The sequence below is a fragment of the Saccopteryx leptura genome, chromosome 10 (assembly GCF_036850995.1).
Source record: "Saccopteryx leptura isolate mSacLep1 chromosome 10, mSacLep1_pri_phased_curated, whole genome shotgun sequence".
Taxonomy (NCBI): Eukaryota; Metazoa; Chordata; class Mammalia; order Chiroptera; family Emballonuridae; genus Saccopteryx; species Saccopteryx leptura.
The window spans coordinates 75,549,124-75,570,022 of record NC_089512.1 but is presented as its reverse complement, the minus strand read 5'-3'; positions in this window follow the sequence as shown (position 1 = coordinate 75,570,022).

Genomic DNA, 20,899 nt, shown 5'->3' with positions numbered 1-20,899 from the left:
CTTCCTTTTTTTCTTTCTTCCTTCTTTCTTTTCTCTCTTCAGAACCCAAAAACACTGTGTTAAGAAGTGGTTAAAATAGTGGCTAGTTAGTCAGGGCTGAAGTAAATTTTACTGAACACCTACCTAGCCTAAAGCAGAGACGTGCAACACAGGTTTCAGAAGTGCTTCATCCACTCGACCTGCTGAGTTTACACGCTGGGGGGCAAATCATTATAATTTCAGCAGGTGTCTAGCCACAGTTGGTGCCAGCCGGTGATGATCTGCATTCTTCATTCCCATCTTATTTTATGATTGAGTTAAAGGTAATTGATTTGAATTAGAACACTTTTTTGTTTTCTATATTTATCTTTATCCTGATCTACATAACATTAGTGTTCTCCTTTTATTTGATGTTGCTGATGACTTAGATGATGAAAACTGTGCCTAAGAGGACCCCTGTATGAGCCAGTCTGGATTTGAATCCAAGTGGCAGCACTTACAAGCTCTGTGGCCTTGATGTTTAATTTCTCCTTGTCTTAGTTCTCACATTTGTGAAATGGTGCTAAGCACCTTGTACCAAGTTAATAAAATATGTATATGTATGTATGTATTATATGTGTATACATATAATACATACATACATACCCACAGTCTAACAGGATACTTGACACAGTGTTAGGGGTTTGTGGTTGTTTATTACCATTAAATGAAGTCCAAAGCACTGATTAGTTTGGGGGCTGCATATCCCAGGGTCTTTGGAGTTCTGGTGATGAACAAAATGATCAGATTAACAACCATCACTGAGTAATGTGAAAATGGGTTGCTATGATGATGAGAGTAATGCTGACCTGGGCACGTATAGTGAAGAAGGTGATGATACGCAGAGGTGTCTAGCCTGTATGGACTTTTGTGAAAAGTTTCTCCAATGAACTGAACTTTAGGTGCTGTCAACTCCCAAGAAAGCACTAGGCATCATGAAGTCAGTATTATTTTCTAGAATCTTATAACTCGGATTGTTGTTCAAGTTTACTGTGTTACTCTGGTGACCACATCCAGCAGAGATGAGAATAGCATTGAGGGGAGGGAGAAAAAGAAGTCTTACTACTTGTAGGCTGTAGAAGAAAATGATCCACAAGCAAAGAACTTCTTGTAAACTGTAACACATTGTATTTATAGGCAGTCAAACCCTGCTACAAGTAACTTGCTTTGGATTTTTAATTATGCCTTCCTTTTGTCTAATGATGGTCCATACGTACTGCCCTTCTATTCATATGAGATCTTCAAGCATTTTATAAATATTTAAGGCATGCCAATTTCATTCCTGACTCAAAACCTCACCACAGTTCTGCTAGGTAGTTTGGGAAGGTTGGGGAGCTGAGTCGTGAGGTGACAGGATTTGCTTATCAAGTCAAGCCTGTTCAGTGCTGTTGCGTTGGTGTTACCCTCGTGGCTCTTTCTAATGCCTTTAGGACAAGGAGAAATGGAATACAGCAAACTCTGGGAATTCAAAGTCCTTGTTTCTATTTTTGACTATTTGTAAACAACCTGAGGCTCCGTAACTTGTAGCAGATGTGTATGTATTTTAATATCCCTGAAGCATGAGTCTGAATCTGCTGCAGGCTGCTGCTGTGTGGGAGCCTGACACCTGCTGATTCTGCCCACTGGGCCCTCATCTCCACTCCTCAGTAACACCCCCTGGGGTTTCTTTGGGCTCTGGGCTTCACGGGCAAATGCCGCCTCAGTGGGAACAGGAGTCAAAGAACCCAACCGCCCCTGAAAAGGAATTTCTCTCAAATTCCCTTCTCTTCAAGGAATTGGAATCTTGAAATAAGAGTTGTAAGGATTGAAAGTGATTAGGGAAGATCTAGCCCCACCATGATATCCTGAAAATACTGTCCATTTATTCTCATTATTTTGAGTAGAGATCGTCAAATTTGTTCTGTAAAAGGCCAGTAAGTAAGTATTTTAAGGACTTGTGGGCTTGTCTCAACTACTTGACTCACAGCTTTTCCTTTTTATTCTGTGATCTCCCTACTTATTCTTCTAAGTAAATTCCTCTTACTATTTCATGTTGTCAGAATTTGTTTATGTTGCCTGCCACCAAAGAAATCTATTGATGCCAAGTTAGACAAAAGGAAGGCATGATTAAAAATCTTGGCATATGAATGAATCTAGTTAACTGCCCAACATCCACATTCCCATGGGCCTTTCTTTTTATTTCTTCTGCAAGCATATGGAATGATCATTGAGAAGCAGCTGACAAAACAGTGTCTTAGTGAGAAAGCGCAGGCCTGAGGATAGAGGCAGAGAAGTGCAGAGCCCACCAAGGAGAAGCCGTGCTGAGTCAGATGTTTAGGGTAAACAAAAAGAAGAGAATGCTAAACTTTTCAGTGGCTCAATCCAATGGCTGGAACTCGCCCTTCATAAGGAAATGACAAATGGTGGCTTTATCAACTTCGTTTTAGTAAGTGATCCAGAAAGATTATTTTTTTTAATGATTGAGATTTAAAATGTTTACACAAATTAAAATATTTTTAAAAAATATTAAGATGAGGTTTACTTGTGATATAGGTTAATTCTAGGAATCCTGAGCTTTCTGTGTTAGAGGATCCTAAATCTATACAAACCTTTTCATATTGTGAACCTGGGGTTATGTGAGGAGCCTCAAAGTAGACTGACCACTTTCATCGAGGTCTTTTACTGATTTTATATTTTCGGTGCTTACTGTGTGTGAAATACTCTGCTAGGTGTTTTGCAGACATTATATTTGATTGTTGTAGCAATACTGCACAGTAAGTATTATTTCTTCTTCAGAAAAGGAACCTGGATTGATTTGTCCAAGAACACCTTAATATTACATTTCAAAATAGAAATTCAAACCAATCTCTAGTCCCTGTGCCCCTACTTACTGAGCATTTTCTGTACCTCTGGCCTGCAATCAGAAATGAGTTGAATATTTTTGCTCAATGAAATGAATCCTATTTCAGCCTAGTAATTCAGCCCCTCAAGATTCCCCATAGCTAAATTAACTAGTATTTGGAGCAGAAGTCAGACAACAAATTCCAGTGCACTGTATTGAACACTATAGCTTAGCTGGGTTGGTGGCTGAAAACATAATGTGAGACACATGTATACTAAACAGCAGATCTTGGACAGAAAATGTGTCATTGAATAATCGAAGCCAGTGAAAGTGGAATGTGGGGTCAAGTCTACACGCTATTTATTAGACTGAGACATGGAGTATTGATGTTTGGTACCAGTACTGAAAGCTTTCTGGTTAATTACATTTCTGGGTGAAGGAAAATATGATATATTTTTCAGGGAACAAAATAATTTTCAGTCATTCACTAGGAAACTGGTTAACTCTCTAGCTCACCTACTGTCTATAAAACCTAGGACAGCATGGTGTTGACTGTGAAACACTGAATTGGTGGTCTTAATATGTCCTAATTATATTTCGAATTTATGGAGCACTTGCTATATGCCAGGTAAAATGCCCATGCAGAGCTTGTTGGATGGGAAGACACAGGGACAACTAACACAGGTAACTTACTGGAATGAGGCCTCATCTCTCCTCCAGCAATCAGCACGTTATACAGCTTCATTTTTTTTCAAAGCATTCATCAGTACTAAAAATTGTATGCTTACTTGACTATTTGCCTACTGTCTTTTTCCCAAAGTAGAATGTAAGCCCCAGGGAAGCAAGGGCTTTGTTTATTGCTCTGTTCCCAGGTGCCCAGCATATAATCATGTCAAATGCAGGTGAGGCAACAGAGGTAATCAGATTTGTCCAAGGTGGCTGGGAAAGGCTGCAGAGGGGTCGTTTCAAAAAGTATACACTGGGGTGTGTCTATCCTGGAGTTAGGTAGGAGCATTGCAGGCAAAAGGTAAAGTAGAAACAGATGGAGGGATGCATGAAAATGGATGATGTGTTTGAGCAGTGATGATGCAAAGGGTAAGTCCCAGGAAGTGACTGGACAATATATAGCCCGGCCTAGTGATGCTATACACACTGTACAGCTCTGATCCAATGTGTTCCTCTCCGTTCATCTGCCCCCACCAGGCTGGGTCCCGCCAACGTCCCCCACTCCCACTTTAGTTTTCGAGAAAGTCTTCAGCACCCTTTGCTGGGCTCTGACACGTTAATTAAGCATGCAGTTCTCTTTGTCAATCTCCAGTCTAGTCCTGCAAACTGGGACGCATTCACTTGCTCCACCCACGAGATGATTATATCAAAAGAATTCTTAGTTGATGTTCTGATTTTCAGAGCTGAATTAAATTGTTTTAGATGGTGAAGGCTTTATTAATCTCAGATAACTAGATGTTTGAATAAATACACAGAAGCATAAGAAATCTCTAAATATGCCAAAAACCATCGTGTAGTACTTTTTGGCTTGGCCACTTTCTTTTTGTTTTTTCACCAGCACTGCCTTTTGAACGAGTGCCAAGCTGTTTAGAGTTAAAACTCTTAGAGGCAATTAACAGAAAACAACCACAGCTCAAATGGGGGAATTATTGAGAGAACACTGTGTTATCCCTGGAAACCCAAAGCAGCTGGGCCTCTCAAGTGACTGGAAAGAGAAATCTGAAATTCGGGCAGTTTTTAATTTCTTACCCTCTCTCTCTGTTTCTGTCTCTCTCCCTGACAAGTGCCCTTTCTGGATTTCTGACTCTGTCTGGCTCTGTTTCTTCCTGTTTCACTTTGTTTCTTTCTCTGTTACTCCCTCCTTCCCCCTTCTCAGTTTCTCCCTCCACAGGCCTCTCTTTCACTCTCTTTATCATTATCTCCTTCTTTCATGTTCCGTTCAACAGGCTTTCTTTGCTTTTCCGTATTTATTGCAAAGTCTTCCCCACTGACTAATTCCCTAAATCTCTCAGATTTCAAAATCCATAGATAGAGATCTGACTGGTCCAGCTTGAGACCAGTTCAGCTTGAGACCCTGGTCTAATAAACTGTGAGCAGGGAACAAGTCACATGACTGAAATATTTGGGCTTAGAGAGTATGTGTGTGGGGGGGGTACTGCTGTGGCGTATGGGTAGGATTATTTCTTAGAGAAAGAGTATCTGTGAATTGAACATATAAGCTAAAAGCTGTCTACCACCTCTAGGCAGCAGTGTGAATGAATATCGGTAGATGAATTAATATTCTTTTTAAACTAATGCTAGCTGATCAAAAAAGCTTGATGAGAGATACTGTGAGGAAATTCAGCACTTCATGTAGAAAAACTTTCCTTGGAAAAGTCTGTCAGACCATTTTTGTATAAATGCATAGATTTCAAATTCTTTGGTCAACAGCCTCTCAATAGCACCAAAAGCCAGCAAAGGACCCTAGTGCAACCTGGTGTTATTTTAAGGGGAACAAAAGTACCCACTAACTGATAGGTAAATGTTCATGTTCAACAGTGTGTTTTTGCTGTGTCTTCTTGGAGAAGTGATTTTTTCCTCGTCCTTATCTCGCTCACCTGTGAAATGAGAGGATTGGATGTGAACCTCTGAGTTCCCTTTAGTTCTGATACGCTGTGATTCCCAGCAAAGGCAAAAGATGCCCCTCAAGGTCTGGGCTGCTTGGGGAAGTCCCTGCCTGCCCGGGAGCACACAAACACTGTGCTCCCCAGCGCCTCTGAATTCTCCTCAAAGCCACTGCAGCTACACTTGAGGTCCTATTTTTATTTTCTAGGCACAATAGTCACCCTCTTATCTGTGGTTTTGCTTTTGCACTTTTGGTTACCCATGGTTAACTGAAGTCTGACAATATTAATGGAAAATTCCAGAAACAAACAATTCAATAAGTAATTCGTAAGTTTTAAATCAGGTACCTTTCTGAGTAGCGTGATGAAATGTTGCACCGTTTTGCGGGGGACGTGAATCAGCCCTTTGTCCAAAATCTCCACACTGTAGACGCCCCCAGCCTGTTCGTCACTTGGTGGCTGTCTGGCTGATCAGATCAACTGTCATTTTCGGATACCTTTGGGAAAACTCTGAAGCAAGGTAATTTCCCCCAGTCACAAAAATGAATTTTAGGTGCTTTGCACCCCCCCCCCCCAAAAAGAAGGAAAGAAATGACAAATGTTTACTATATCCCTGTTTCGGGTAATGGCTGTGACCTGCCTACTCCTCCAGACTGCCTTTTCTCTCTGTGTGAACTGATCTCACCCCCGCAGACACAGACCTGTCACGTGGGAAGCTCACAAACTGCTTCGCCCCCACAAACATATTTTGCTTAACTTACATAGTTCTTTTTTCTGTTTGTTCATTTTTTTAAATTTGTGCAGTATTTTTATGTAATATTTTTACATAAAGACCCAAATTTCTCTGTGGCCACATGGCTTTCTGCAGTTTTGGTTACCTTTTTATCTGGCAACAGCTACCTGGAAATGAGCAACAGCTACCTCTTGACTTTTCCACTTCCCTCGTGCCCCTCCATTACGGCCATTCAGTCTGCTGTCACTCCTCTGCAGAGCTGCCTGTCCTGTGCGCACTGGAATGAAACTGCTGCATTATTCATAACATTGTGCAACTTGGTGTTTTTACTTAATAATAGATTTTTACTCTTTCCAAGCCAGAACAAATTAAGCTACTTGACTGTATGCTGTGGTTATATAGTGTTCTATAATTTAGTAAACTGAATATTTTAACTTTTTAGAGACGTTACACTGAGATCTGAGTGTCTGGAGACCAAAGTTCCAAGGTAGGCTTTTTTGTTACCTACTTATTGGTCCTTAAACAGAGAACTTTGCCTCTTTGGACCTACTCTTTCCTCTGTGAGACGGTGTGTTAGAATTAGGTGAACACAAAGACTTCTCTGGTTTTATCAGTCCAATGAGCAATTCTTTTGGTCCCTGAGACCTATACAGAGGGAATTTACTAAAGAATTGGTTAAATTAATCATGGTATAGCCATATAATGGAAAAGTAGGCAGCCATTCAAAATCATACTATATCTAGCATTAGCAGTGTAGAGAGTACTTTCACTGTCCTAAACAAGATGATAAATATATATTATCAGACATTTGTCCAAACCCATGGAACATATAACAAACACTAAGGGTGAGCCCTAATGTAAGGGTGATGATGTGTTAATGGAGGTCCATCTGCTCTAACAAAGGCACTGTTCTGGTGGCAGATGTTAGTAATGGGGAAGGCTATACATGTGTGGGGGCAGGGACTATTTGGAAATCTCTACCTTCTCAATTATGCTACGAACCTAAAAGTGTTCTAAAGATAAAGTCTGTTTCCTAAAAATGATACGGTACTATAAAAATGTAAAAAAAAACCAAGATATTGTGTAACAATGCTTGTTGATAAGGAAGGTGTTATGAAGGCTTCTTATCCACTGCACTACCACTGGTCAAGCTAAGTTATTTTTAAAATTGTAAATCTTGAGATAATTGTATTTTTACATATAGTTATAAGACATAATACAGAGAGGTCCAGTATATCCATTCCCCTGTTTTTGCCAATGGTACCATCTTGTGTAGCTATAGTACAATGTCACAGTCCAGAAACTGACATTGATACAACCCACTAGCTTTACTCAGATTTCTCCATTTTTACATGCGCTCCTGTGAGTGTGTGTGTATGTGTGTAATTCTAGGCAATTTTATCACATGTGCAGATTTGTGTGACAATCATCATAGTCAAGGCTAGAACAGTTTTATCACAAAGTACTCATAAATTTAAGTTAAAAAATAAAAAACAGTATAATATATATTTTAAAAAACAAACAGAATATTTATTTTGTTTTGTTTTGTTTTGTTTTTTTCTGAAGTTGGAAACGGGGAGGCAGTCAGACAGACTCCCGCATGTGCCTGACCGGGATCCACCCGGCATGCCCACTAGGGGGCAATGCTCTGCCCATCTGGGGCATTGCTCTGCCACAATCAGAGCCATTCTAGCACCTGAGGCAGAGGCCACAGAGCCATCCTCAGCGCCCGGGCCAACTTTGCTCCAATGGAGCCTTGGCTGTGGGAGGGGAAGAGAGAGATGGAGAGGAAGGAGAGGGGGAGGGGTGGAGAAGCAGATGGGTGCTTCTCCTGTGTGCCCTGGCCGGGAATTGAACCCGGGACTCCTGCACGCCAAGCCGATGCTCTACCACTGAGCCAACCAGCCAGGGCCACAACCAGGATATTTAAACACCAAGAAATTAATCATGTTTAACTCTGAGTAATAGGACAGTAGCTGATTAAAATTTTTCTATTTGCACTTTTATTCATTTTCTGTTTTCTTCATTGCATGTGTGCGTGTATGAGATGTTTAATGAGAAAACTGTGACAACTGTTTTTCTTCAGAAATGGAGATACTGCTGTAGAATATTAAATTTCAAAATGTACACATCAACATATGATTTGTGTTATCACTTTACTGGTTTATTTAAATCCATTTTTACATTTAAATCTTTAAGACATTTTCAGTTGATTTTTATGTATGATGTAAGGTAAGGGTTCAATTTCTTTTTTTTTTTAATGTGAATGTATAATTTTTGCAACACCATCTATAGAAAAGACTAACCTTTCCTCATTATGTTGTTGGCACCCTTATTGAAGATCAAGTTTGACTATATAGTCTGGGTTTATTTCTGGGCTTTCTATTCTGTATCATTGGTCTATGGGTCTATTTTTATGGCAATACTACACTGCTTTCTTAAAGTTTATCTGACTTGTTTTTCCCAATTACAGTTTACATTCAAGATTGTTTTGTATTATCAATAGTTTCAGGTGTACAGCATAACAGATAATCACATACCTTACAAAGTGTTTCTCCCAGTATTTCCAGTACCCAGCTGGCACTGTACATAGTTATTACAATATTGACTATATTCTGTATGCTGTACTTCACATTCCCATCCATGACTATTTTGTAACTACAAAGTTTTATCAATACTTTTTAATCTCTTCACCTTTTTTACCCATTTCTAGAACAGCCTCTCCTCTGGCTACCATCATTCTGTTCTTTAGATTCCACATATAACTGAGATCATATGGTATTTGTCTTTCTCTGACTGACTTATTTCACTTAGCAAAATATCCCCTAGCCCACCTATGCTGTTACAAATGGTAAGATTTCATTCTTTTTATGGCCAAGTAATATTCCATTGTGTAAATGTACAACAGCTTTTTTATCCACTTGTTGATGGGCACTTGGTTTGCATCCATATCTTGCCTATTGTAAATAATGCTACAATGAACATAGGAATGCATATATTCTTTCAAATTAGTGTTTTGGATTCCTTCAGATATATACCCAGAAGTGGAATTGCTGGGTTATAACACAGTTCAATTTTTAATTATTTTGGGAAAGCTTCATACTATTTTCTATAGTGGCTGCACCAATCTGCATTTCTACCAACAGTGCACAAGGATTCCTTTTTCTCCACATCTTTGCCAGCACTTGTTTGTTGATTTATTGATGATAACCATTCTGACAGATGTGAGGTGATATCTCATTGTGCTTTTAATTTTTATTTCTCTGATGATTAGTGTTGTTGAAAATCTTTTCATATGTCTGTTGGCCATCTGTATGTCCTTTTTGGAGAGGTGTTTATTCAGGTCCTGTGCTCACTTTTTAAATTGGGTTATTTGTTTTCTTGGTATTGAATTGTATTAGTTCTGCATAAATTTGGGGTATTAACCCTTTATTAGGTGTATCATTGACATATATGTTCTTCCATTCAGTAGTTGCCTTTCCATTTTATTGATGGTTTCCTTTGCTGAACATTATATCGTTTTAATTATTGTAGCTTTGTAATGTTTTAAAAGCAGGAAGTGTGATGCTTTCAGCATTTTTCTTTTTTAAGATTGCTCTATTTGTTTAGGATCTTTTATGGTTTTATATTAATTTTAGAATTTTTTTAAATTTCTATAAAAAATACCATTGGAATTTTAAAAGAGATTGCATTGAATCTGTAGTTCATTTTGGGCAGTATGGACATTTTAACAAGAGTAAGTCGTATAATCCATGAGCACAGATTTATTTGTATAAGCCATCCATTTGTTTGTATCTTCATTAATTTCTTTCATTAGTGTTTTATAGTTTTCATGGTATAAGACTTTCACCTCCTTGGTTAAACTTATTCATAAGCATTTTATTTCTTTATGTTTTTAATATATTTTTCTGATAGTTTGTTGTTAGTAGATAATGCAACTGATTCTTGTATAGTAACTGTGCCTTCTGACTTTACAGAATTCAATTATTAGTTTTAAATTTTTTGGTGGAGCTGTTAATGTTTTGTAAATGTAAGATTATGTCCTCTGTGAACAGAGAAAATTTTACTTCTTTCTTCTTGATTTGTATGCTTTTTTTAGTGTAATTGCCCTGACTAGGGTGTCTGGTATTATGTTAAATAGAAGTGGTGAAAATGAGTATCATTGCCTTGTTTCTGATCTTAGTGGAAAAGCTTTCATATTTCACCATGATACTCTGGGCTTCTCATATATGGCTTTTATTTTGTTGAGATAAAGTCCTTCCATACCTAGTTTGTTGAGAGTTTTTATCATGAAAGGGTTTTGAATTTTGTCAAATGCCTTTTCTGCCTCTACTGAGATGATTATGTGATTTGTATCCTTTATTCTGTGAATGTGGTGTATCACATTAATTGGTTTGTGTATTTGAATCATCCTTGCACTCCAGAGATAAATCCCATTTGGTCATGGTATGTGATTCTATTAATGTGCTTTTAAATTTGGTTTGCTAGTATTTTGTTGAAGAAGAAAATTAATTCCAATATACCTGGTGAAGATGTTGGCATTGGTTTTCTTTCCTGATAGTGTTTTAGTCTGATTTTGCTATAAGCGTAATGCTGGCCTCATAGAACAAGTTTGAAAGTGTTCTCTCTTTTCATTTTTGGGGGAAGGGTTTTGGAAGGATTGATGTTCATTCTTCTTTAAATGTTTGGTAGAATTCACCAAATGAAACCATCTGGCACTGGACTTATGTTGTTGGGGGGTTTTGATTACTAATCCAATCTCCTTGTTCATCATTGGTGTACTTATATGGATAGTTTATTTCTTCATGATGTAATCTCGATAGGGTGGATGTTTCTAGGCATTTGTCCATTTCTTCTAAGTTAATCAATTTATTAGTGTATAAATGTTCATGATCAATTCTCATAAACCTTTTTATTTCTTTGGCATCTGTTGTAATGTCTCCTCTTGAATTTTTATTTTTATTTGAATCCTAATTATTCTTAGTTAACTAAGCATGTATCAGTTTTATCTTTCAAACACTCCTCCTTTTCTTGATTCTCATTGTTTTTTAATTCTCTATTTTATTTATTTGTGTTCTAATCTTTATTATTTTTTTCTTCTGCTAACTGTGAACTTAGTTTCTTCTTCTTTCTCTCATTTCTTCATGTACAAAGTTTTTTATTTCACTTCTTCTTTCTTGATGTAGGCACTTATCACTATAAACCTGTTAGCACTGCTTTTGCTGTATTCCTAAATTCTAATATATTGTTTGCATTTTAAATAAAATTACTAGAATAAACCACTGGTAAAAGCTTTATGATGATAATTCAGACAATGATTTCTTGAATGTGATGCCAAAAGCATAAACAAGGAAAGAAAACCAGGCAAGAGGGACTACATCAAACTGTAAAGCTCTGCACAGCAAAGGAAACAATCAATGGAGTGAAAACACTACCAATGTAATGGGAGAAAATTTTGCTAACCACATAGTTGATAGGCATTAATATCCAAAATATAAAAGGAACTCTTATAACTGAACAGCATAAAACAATAACTCAATTTAAAAATAAGTAAGGGTCTTGAACATACATTCTCTAAAGAAGACATACAAATGGCCAACAGGTATTTAAAAAATGTTCACTAATTATTAGAAAAATCTAAATCAAAACCACAATGAGATATCATCTTATACCTTTTAGTATTGCAATTATCAAATAAACAAAATATAAGCGTTGGTGAGGAAATAAATAAATTAGAACTCTAGTACAGTGTTAGCAAGAAAGTAAAATGGTGTGTTTGCTATCATAGTATAAAAAATTAAAAAAAATAGTACTACCATGTGATCCAGCAAGGTTTCTCCTAGATATATACTGAAAAGAATTGAAATCATGATCTAGAAGAGATAACACCCCATGTTTCTTAGAGAATTATTCACAATAGCCAAGATGTAGAAACAATATAAATGTTCATCAACAGATGAACAGATAAAGACAATGTGATGTATATAATAAAGAAGGACATACTTCTATATGTGACAACACGGATGAATCCGGGGGACACAATCCTAAGTGAAATCAGCAAGTCCAAGGAGAACAAATACTGCATGATTCCACTTACATGAAATATCTAAAATAGTAACATTGATAGAAACTATGTGAGTAAAATACTGTTTGCCGGAGGCTGTGGGGTAGGTAAATTGTGCATTACTTTTCAATGGTATGAAGTCTTAGCTATATAAGATGAAGTTCTAGAGATCTTCTGTATTACACCATTAACCTTACAGTTAACAGTATTGTACTACACCTTTAAAATTGTTAGGACAGTAGAGCTCATGTTAAGGTTCTAATCACAATAAAAATAAATAAATAAAGTAAATCAATTTTCCTCAAGTAAAAGTAAAAAAAGGATTTATTGTGCCTTTTTATCCACTCTTAGGAATTCGCAGAAGTCAAAGGTCTCACAGAATTATGAATGTTATTCTTCCAAGAAATGAAGGTTTTCTTTTGGGAGACACAGGGCTTACTATCTTTGACATGAAACAAATTTTTCTGCATATTCTATGTGTTTCAAAGGCCCGGGAAGAAGCAAAGACCTGAGCTCAGTCTCCTGAGAGGTCTGCTGGTAGTTTTTGAAGACAAGCCAGTGGCCTTACCCCTTTGGCCTGCCTGTCATAGAGGGCCACTGTACCCTGTGGCATCTTTAGAGTCTGAGTGCTGGATAATCCTTGGGTCTGCTCCAGGCTATTCTCCCAATAGATTGTGTCTTAAGGAAATGCAAAGGCTGCTCAGAAGTTTCCATTGCTTCTGCAAGGGGGTTTGCAAATGGTTTTTTTTAGCAGGGAGAGGCATCTGGTTAGAATGGAAGAAGCCCCTGGAGTTAGGAGACCTGGAGCCAACTCTGCTCTGACACTGTAACTGTTGCCAAGTCAAGGTAGCCAATCCTGGTTTTAGTCCCTCACCCAGTACGGGAAGTAGAAGTAGTTGATTAGCCCATCTCCTGGGCTTTAAGCATTGTTAGGCTTCAATTTCAAACAGACCTCAGTTTAAATTTTTGCTCCAACACCTATGTGACTTTGGACACCTACTTTACCTGTTTGTGTTTCAGTTTTTTAATCTGCAGGATAAAAGTCATAATATTAAGTCACAGCATTGATATAAAAATTCCATCTGAACAAATTGTTTTATCTATTTGCTATTGCAGGTTAAGATAGTTGTGTGGATTTTCCATCAAATTTGAAGAAAAATCCAAATTTGATTAAATTTTCAGTCAGATCACGTGATCATATGAATACCTCTACATAGCTACATGGTAGGAAATGTACCTCTACATTTCCAAGGTAAGAAATCACAATGAAGGCAAACAATTACTGCTGTATTATTATGCTCCAGCTACTGTACTAACCATTAGCACTGCATGTTAGACCTTGGTTTTTGAGTTTGAATAAGAAAGAATTCAAAGCCAAGAACTCTAACACAAGAGGTTTATTTAGAGAGTCACAGAGGTGAGCCAGCTGGGCTGCATAGAGTCAGGAAACAAGCTATAGAGGCAAAAGAAGGACTCTGGTGCTTAGTATTGGATCCACCGGTATGAGAACAAATGTCGGAGACTTTCAGAAGCTTAGATCGTACTTTATTGGCCAAGTTTAACCTGCGCAGGAGTAAACTCCCCAGATGTCCTGAGACACCATACTCACAGGGAGATGCAAATGGGAGTTGCCCCTGGTGCTTACAGCAAGTCCTTATATATCCTAAGTAAGCAAGCATTATACAGAAGCAGATGTGGCAGTTAGCTATTTGCTAAGGGGTCTGCATGCAGCATAGCAACAGGGGCTGGGTTTAGCCTAGTGGTGAATTTCAAACATAAACTTCTGATAAAGGTCTCTGACCAATGGAATGCAAACGTTTTTCCTCCTTTGTGCTGATCTTCTTTGTTCTCAGCCTCAGAGGGGCTCTATCAGCACCTCCCTGTTCTGGCTCCTTCAATAATTACACTCTGGCAGTCTCAGCACCCCTTCCTGAATCTAACACTTAGGAGAAAGAAAGCAAATAATATGCACCTAAGGAAAGAAGAGGAAGAAAGATACAGGCATGAGAGAGAGAGGGAGAGAGAGAGAAAGAGAGATCCCTTTCCTTAAGGGTTTTTATCTGTTTTCTAAAGGCATGAATTTTAGGGGAGGTCTTAGAGAAGGATCTCATTAGAATATTCATCAGCTTTCCAGGTGTGTCCTTTCAAGGCTGTGGCTTCTACTGATTGGTTGGTGCCAGGGTAGGGGGTCATTAGTCATTGTATCTGGTCAGCCATGTCATCACTTCACCTGGTTTGCTGCTTTTCTGGGCCTGGAGCTGAGAACTGAAACACAACTGAGACCTCGGTGTTATCTCTAGTTTAACCAAAATACTGTCTCCATGGTCAACAGACATAAGGCTTTGTTCCTAAGATTATTTGATGTGGGTCAGAACCTCATTTTTCTGAGGGCTTAACATAAGGGAGTGAGTGGTTGTGCAAGGACATATATAGGAGTCCTATGAGGCTATTCTTTGGCCTTGTTCCTCCTCTAAGAGAGTCTACCATGTGATTAGACATGCAGATATGCTATAGGAGGAAAGTCATCCTGGGGGTTAGGTCTTAGTCCATAAGTGTTGTTTTCTCTAGTTTGGCCTATTTCTGACACCCAGAACTTTCCCTGGTGATATTCTATACTGGCCTACTGTTCCTGCTCTGCCTATGCCTTTCTAAATGCCTACTCCATCATAAGCACTTGACATGCAATATCTCTCATTCTTCATTACTACCATTCATTGCCCACCCTCTACAGAGAAGGAAGTAGCAGCAGAGACTCATTTAATCTTGGAAAGAATAGGCAATAAATTACTATATTTTTCACTCCATAAGGCACACTTTTTTCCCCCAAAAGTGGAGGAGAAAATGCCCATGCATCTTATGGAGTGAATATTCATCTTTTCAGCTTCTGTGGGATGCTGGGCCGGTAAACATATGAAGAATGAGCGCCCGCGGGAGCGAAATCACACCCCCCATGGCAGCGTGTGAACCGGGCATCTGCCTAGTGATCTCTGGTTTCAGTTTCCACAGTTGCATGCAGTGCAGGAGGGAAGGCGAGTGATGTTCTGTGGGCGCATTCATCTGGCATCATCCAGGGCAGGTGTGAGAGGCGCACTGCAGCATTGGAGGGATGTGTTGCAGCTGCTGCAGCTCTGTGTGAAGTGCTGACGTCATTTGCTGCCCTATTAGTGCTTGACCAGTTTAGAGCACATATTAGTGAAACCACACAAAAAGAAAAACTTTAAAGAAGTGAATACTCATTTAGCTGTAATTCCTAGGGGTCTTACCAGCCAGGTGCAACCTCTCGAAGTTTCCATCAACAAACAGTTTAAAATCTTTATGCGAGAAGAGTGGAACAAATGGATGGCTGCTGGCAATCATGATCTGACACCAACTGGACGAATGAAGAGACCCACTATCACTCAAGTTTGTGAGTGGGTGAAAACATCATGGCCATCAGTAAAGAATGAAACTGTGGTATGTTCATTCAAACAATGTGGCATGGCACTGAAGATGGTGTCATATATGAAAATAGCGAAGAAAGTGATACCAGTGATTGTGAGTAACTGAACCTCTTACATTCTGACACTAGCAATGATGAGTTCCTGGGGTTCCCAGACAATTAAAAGATTATTTGAACATTAAAGTCTCTTCTCATTTGTTAATAACAGTGCTAATGGTTGTTAATACTGCTGTTGAGTTTACATTGTTGAAATATTATTGTGGCATATTTTATTAAATATTTTAACACACCATTTGCTCTTATTTTCCTCCTTAAAACCCTAGGTGTATCTTATGGTCAGATGTGTCTTATGGAGCAAAAAATACGGTATGTAGGTCCCTTAGTGCAGTTAAGTTGTGCAAGTCACCAAGCACAGTGCTTAGAAACTGGCAGCAATCATTACTAAAGCTGGTTGGTAAGCAACTTAATCTAATATCATATAAGAAATAAAACAGTAGCTGTCTGTGCAATAGGTGATGTTAGAACTTTGCTTTTGTGCAGATTCAGAGAAGACTTTATAGAAGAAAAGACTTAAGAATAAATGAAGACAAGGGGGTTGAGAAATGCTTGTGTGTGTGTGTGTGGGGGGGTGTTGTAGAAGCAATGACAATGGCAGAAAGAAAGACTCAAGGTGTAGAAGTACAGATGTATTTGGGGCAACTGCATGTGGTCCCAGGTCACTAGAGCAGAGGACACTGTGACAGAACAGCAGGCAACCAGCCTGGGATGTCAACAGCTCCCCTGGATGGGACGAACTTGAAATTTATCTTGTGGGTCACAGACCTCTAACTGGTAGCCCTCCAACTACATCTGGCTAACATCTGTCTTTTATGTGTGCAACCCAGAGCTATTTTCTTTTAATTTTGAATTAACTACCAACACTTAAAAATATGTTTTCAGCTATATGTTCCATTTTCAGATTCTCTTGGGGGGGAAAATTGAGAATATTTGGCCATATTGGTTCTCCCTGCAATGTGGCAATATCGTCTTGGGCTGAAAAACCCCTGCACACTTCAGAAACCACTTACAGTGTCCACCTTTTCCCACCGTTGCACTTAGAAATCTTCTTTCCTCTACATTCCTATCCATTTTCTGTAGAAGATGGATGAGCAGGTACAGCTGTGAGCAATGTGGAGTAATTAACAGTTGCCTAAGAATATTTATTATGTACCCCTTGCTAGAGGCAAAAAAAAAATTAATCATTATTGTTTTCTTTAAAGCACTGTCACTTTAGTATGAGCTGACCAAGATAGTAGCCCTTTGCCACAGGTAGCTATTGAAAATGAAATTAAATAAAATTAAAGTTCATTCCTCAGTTGCACTAGACACATTTCAAGTGTTCAATGGCCATGTGTGACTAGTGTCTATTATACTGGGCTACACAGATACAGAAATGTCCCTCATGGCAATGTTGGGAAGGGGAGAATCTCCCCCCTTTGACACTTTTTTAGTTCTTACAACTGAACTTATTTTAAGAAAATAATAATAAAATTTACACAAGACTAGATTGACAAAAGAAAAGAACCAATTTAATACCCAGATACAAAACAATCAAAATATGATTCTCAGACCATAAAATAAATCTCAAAGAAATAAACGATGTAGGCAACTTTTTAGACCTTTAGACAAAGAAGCACTAAGTCTGTGAGAAATTGACAGGACAAAGAAGGCAGTGCTCTCTCCAGAGGAATCAAAGCACGGTTCGGGTTTAGGTAGTGAACGAGCACGGGCATCACAAGGTTTGTCGGGACAGGCTTTTTCTACCGTGGGTTTTATAACTCTTATAATGTTTCTCTCAGACCTTCAGGAGCAGGGAGGGTACCATCCTGAAGATTAGTTTCCTGCTTACAGGGGAACCGAGTAGAATCAGAGAGCTCCTCCCATTCCTGGTGCTTCTCAAGTGATTTTAATTTGAAATAATCAACATGCCATTGTGGGATCCCTCGGGGCAGCCTGCCTTTGGCCCCAGCAGCAGAAAGCTCCACTGGGTAGCACCGTTCTGGAGAGCTGCCAGGCTGACACCCTCAAAGCGGCGAGAGGGAAATACTAAATAAAATACTGATCAATGGGCTTGGATGGTGCTGGAGAGGTTGGGAGGAGGAGGAGAGTCCCATGAACTGTAACAGCACAGGGAGCTGGATGAGGGAGGTGGAGCAGGGTGGATAGGGTTCTATTAGCAGAGAGACAGGGCACGTACAACTAAGGATGGAGAGGAATTCTACTTGTTAGGAATACTCTGGCAACAAATTATGGAATAATTTAACAACTTAAAAAATAGTGGGGTTTTTTGCATATCAAGATATCTAATATTGGTTCAGTGACTCAATAATGTCAAGGCCAGCGTCTCTGACATTCCCATACTCTTCCTGATTATTGGAAGTTGAACATTTGGAGATCTAGCCTTCATGTCATCAATAAAGGTAGAAAAAAGAGGAAAGAGGGTGTGCTAGCCAACGTGCATTTTTTTGCCAGAACTGGGCCACATACCATGTCACATGCAAGGGAGCATAGAGGCTTTTACAGCTCTTAGTGCCAATGGCAAAAACAGAGGGTGTTGTTACTGGCCATTTAGCAAAGTCATCTACAGTCTGTCAGAGTTGGGAGATTGGGAGACAGAATGGGGTAAAAGGCAGTGGGCTGAAACCCAGAGAAAGGGTTAGAGGTATCACTATCCACTTACTGTGCAAAACTCGGAAAAATCATAATATTTATGAGCCTCCCAAATCACATCTGTCTGTGCTGTTGAGAGCCCCTTTTGATGTGACTAACACTCCAGGATATAATGAGATCCCTGAGACCATCCTTTCACCCTACAGGGGAACACAAAATAAAAACCAGTTGAGAAAGGATGCTGACCCTGAATCTATTAATCTGGGAGTACACTGCACGAGCTTTCCATTGTTCCTGTAACAGATTACCATGCACTCCCTCTCCTAATGCAAATCAAGTCTGACACAGAACTCCCTGGGCTACGATCAAGACAGTAGCAGGGCTGCGTTCTTCTCCAGAAATTCAGGGTCTATGATGTGCCACTTGGGTGCAGGGCAGCCAGGCTTCGTCCTCAGTTGAGACTTGTTGAGAGATCCATGAAGCCTGACCTGTGGTGGCGCAGTGGATAAAGCGTCAACCTGGAATGCTGAGATTGAAGGTTTGAAACCCGAGGCTTGCCTGGTCAAGGCTCATATGGGAGTTGACACTTCCTGCTTCTCTCTCTCCCCTTTTTAAAATTAATAAGTAAAAAATTTTTTTTCAAAAAAAAGTGAAGTGAGCAAATTTTTGTATTTTAAGGAAGGCAGATGTGAGATCCTCACACATAGTGGGTAGTGACTATGAGGCCTGCTGAAGCCTTGCTGTCATTTCAGCACTGGTTATTGTGAGAGGTTCTTGTCTTTTTCTCTGTAAACTCTGTTACAGGAGGAGTCAGTTGGAATGTACTTCCATTTGCAGCAGTATATGCCTTAACTGAGACACTCAGCTTTCCCCAAATTGCATTTCCCAGTACGGATGCTCTCTGTAGTGTATACAGGTTTTCTACAGAAAGATATCAACATTGATTTCTTTTTCTCTAAAGTTTCTCTAATAGATATGCATACACACGGCTGTACACAGGAATTTATATGCTATATTATAACAAACAGAGGAACTGGCTTGGGCAGGGTGTGCATTCCTAAGAACAAAAGGAACCTGAGAGGCTGCATCTAATTCATCAACATGTGATGTATTAATCAGTAAATTGATGCTGGAGAGCCTTACCAGCTCACTCTAGAGTGGTAATTATCCTATTGATAATCCCTGGTCTCTGCTATGTACCTTATGCCTTATAATTCTGACATATTTGTGATCTTATTTAATTTTTATTATATATTAAACAAAATAGTCAAATATTAATTTTTTCTTGCCACAATTAGTTCATCTGCAATATTTTACTTTAATCCTATCATTGATTTTAATTCACAAGCATTAATGCTTCAGCAATCCATTGCAATTTCAAAAGGAGTACTATGGTCAAATAATTCTTAAATTATTGGCTACAAATAAGAGGTGTAAAGTTTAAGAAGGATGGTGATATATATGAGCATCATGAAGACATTCTCACAATAACACATTACTAAGGTGCCCAAGCCTAAACATGGACTGGTCACATGGGCAGCCTCTTCTAAAATATAGATTCTAAGACTCTAGATTAAATCTAATAAATATGAGTTATCTCTGGAAGGAATCCAGGAACCCGTTTTGTTGGAAATTTGTCTAGATGATTCTTCTGCAGTATGTCCACAGACCTGGTTTATAATTCATGGGCATGTATATTCCATTTTGTTACAATTATACAGGAAATTACTCAAGATGAAAATAAATTGAAGCCTCTACTAGTTTGAAGGGCATTAATTAATGAAGTTTTGCAGGGGAATAAAATGTAGCTCTTTTTGAAATGTACAATAAATATTTATTAATATCACAGCATGTTTAATACTTGTTATTGAATGTACAGCCTACAACATGGGCCTTAATAAAAATTTCTTTAAATTATGCCAGGCAATTGAAACGCACCCATCTCAGCAAGAAAGAATTAATTATAGAATATACTCTGGTTTCTCTTCAGATTGTATAAGTCTTTCATCTTTTTTAGAATATCATCTCAATTGGTTTCATAAATCAGTATAGCCCCTCTGAAAAGTAGTTTGGCTATGTATACCAAGAGCCTTAAAAATGTTTGTTATCTTTGCACCAATAATTTTCACTGCTGAAAAGTTCCCCAAAGGAGGTAATCACAGAAGCGAACAAATATTTATATTTACATAAAGTGACTTCATTTACAAAATAAAAAAAATGGAAAATAATCAAAGTGTATAACTGCAGGGATTATTTTAGTAAATGATCATGTATATAGATGACAGCATACTAGTAGCCATTACAATGACATTTAGGAAATGTTTAGTGGCAAGGGAGAAAACATTACATAACCTAATACTGAAACAAAGCTTTAGCACTCAAGGGATGCCTAAGGAGGCTGCCAAATATGTGGACATAAGAAAAGAAGTCTAAAAAGGAGGCTGGATTTTGTTTATTTATGTACTAAAAGGGGACAGGAACTAGAGATAAAATGCAAAAAAATTAAAGGAACACAGTGGGAAGTGAGGAATGAAAGGCATTATTGGGTGACAGATGAAGCATGCAC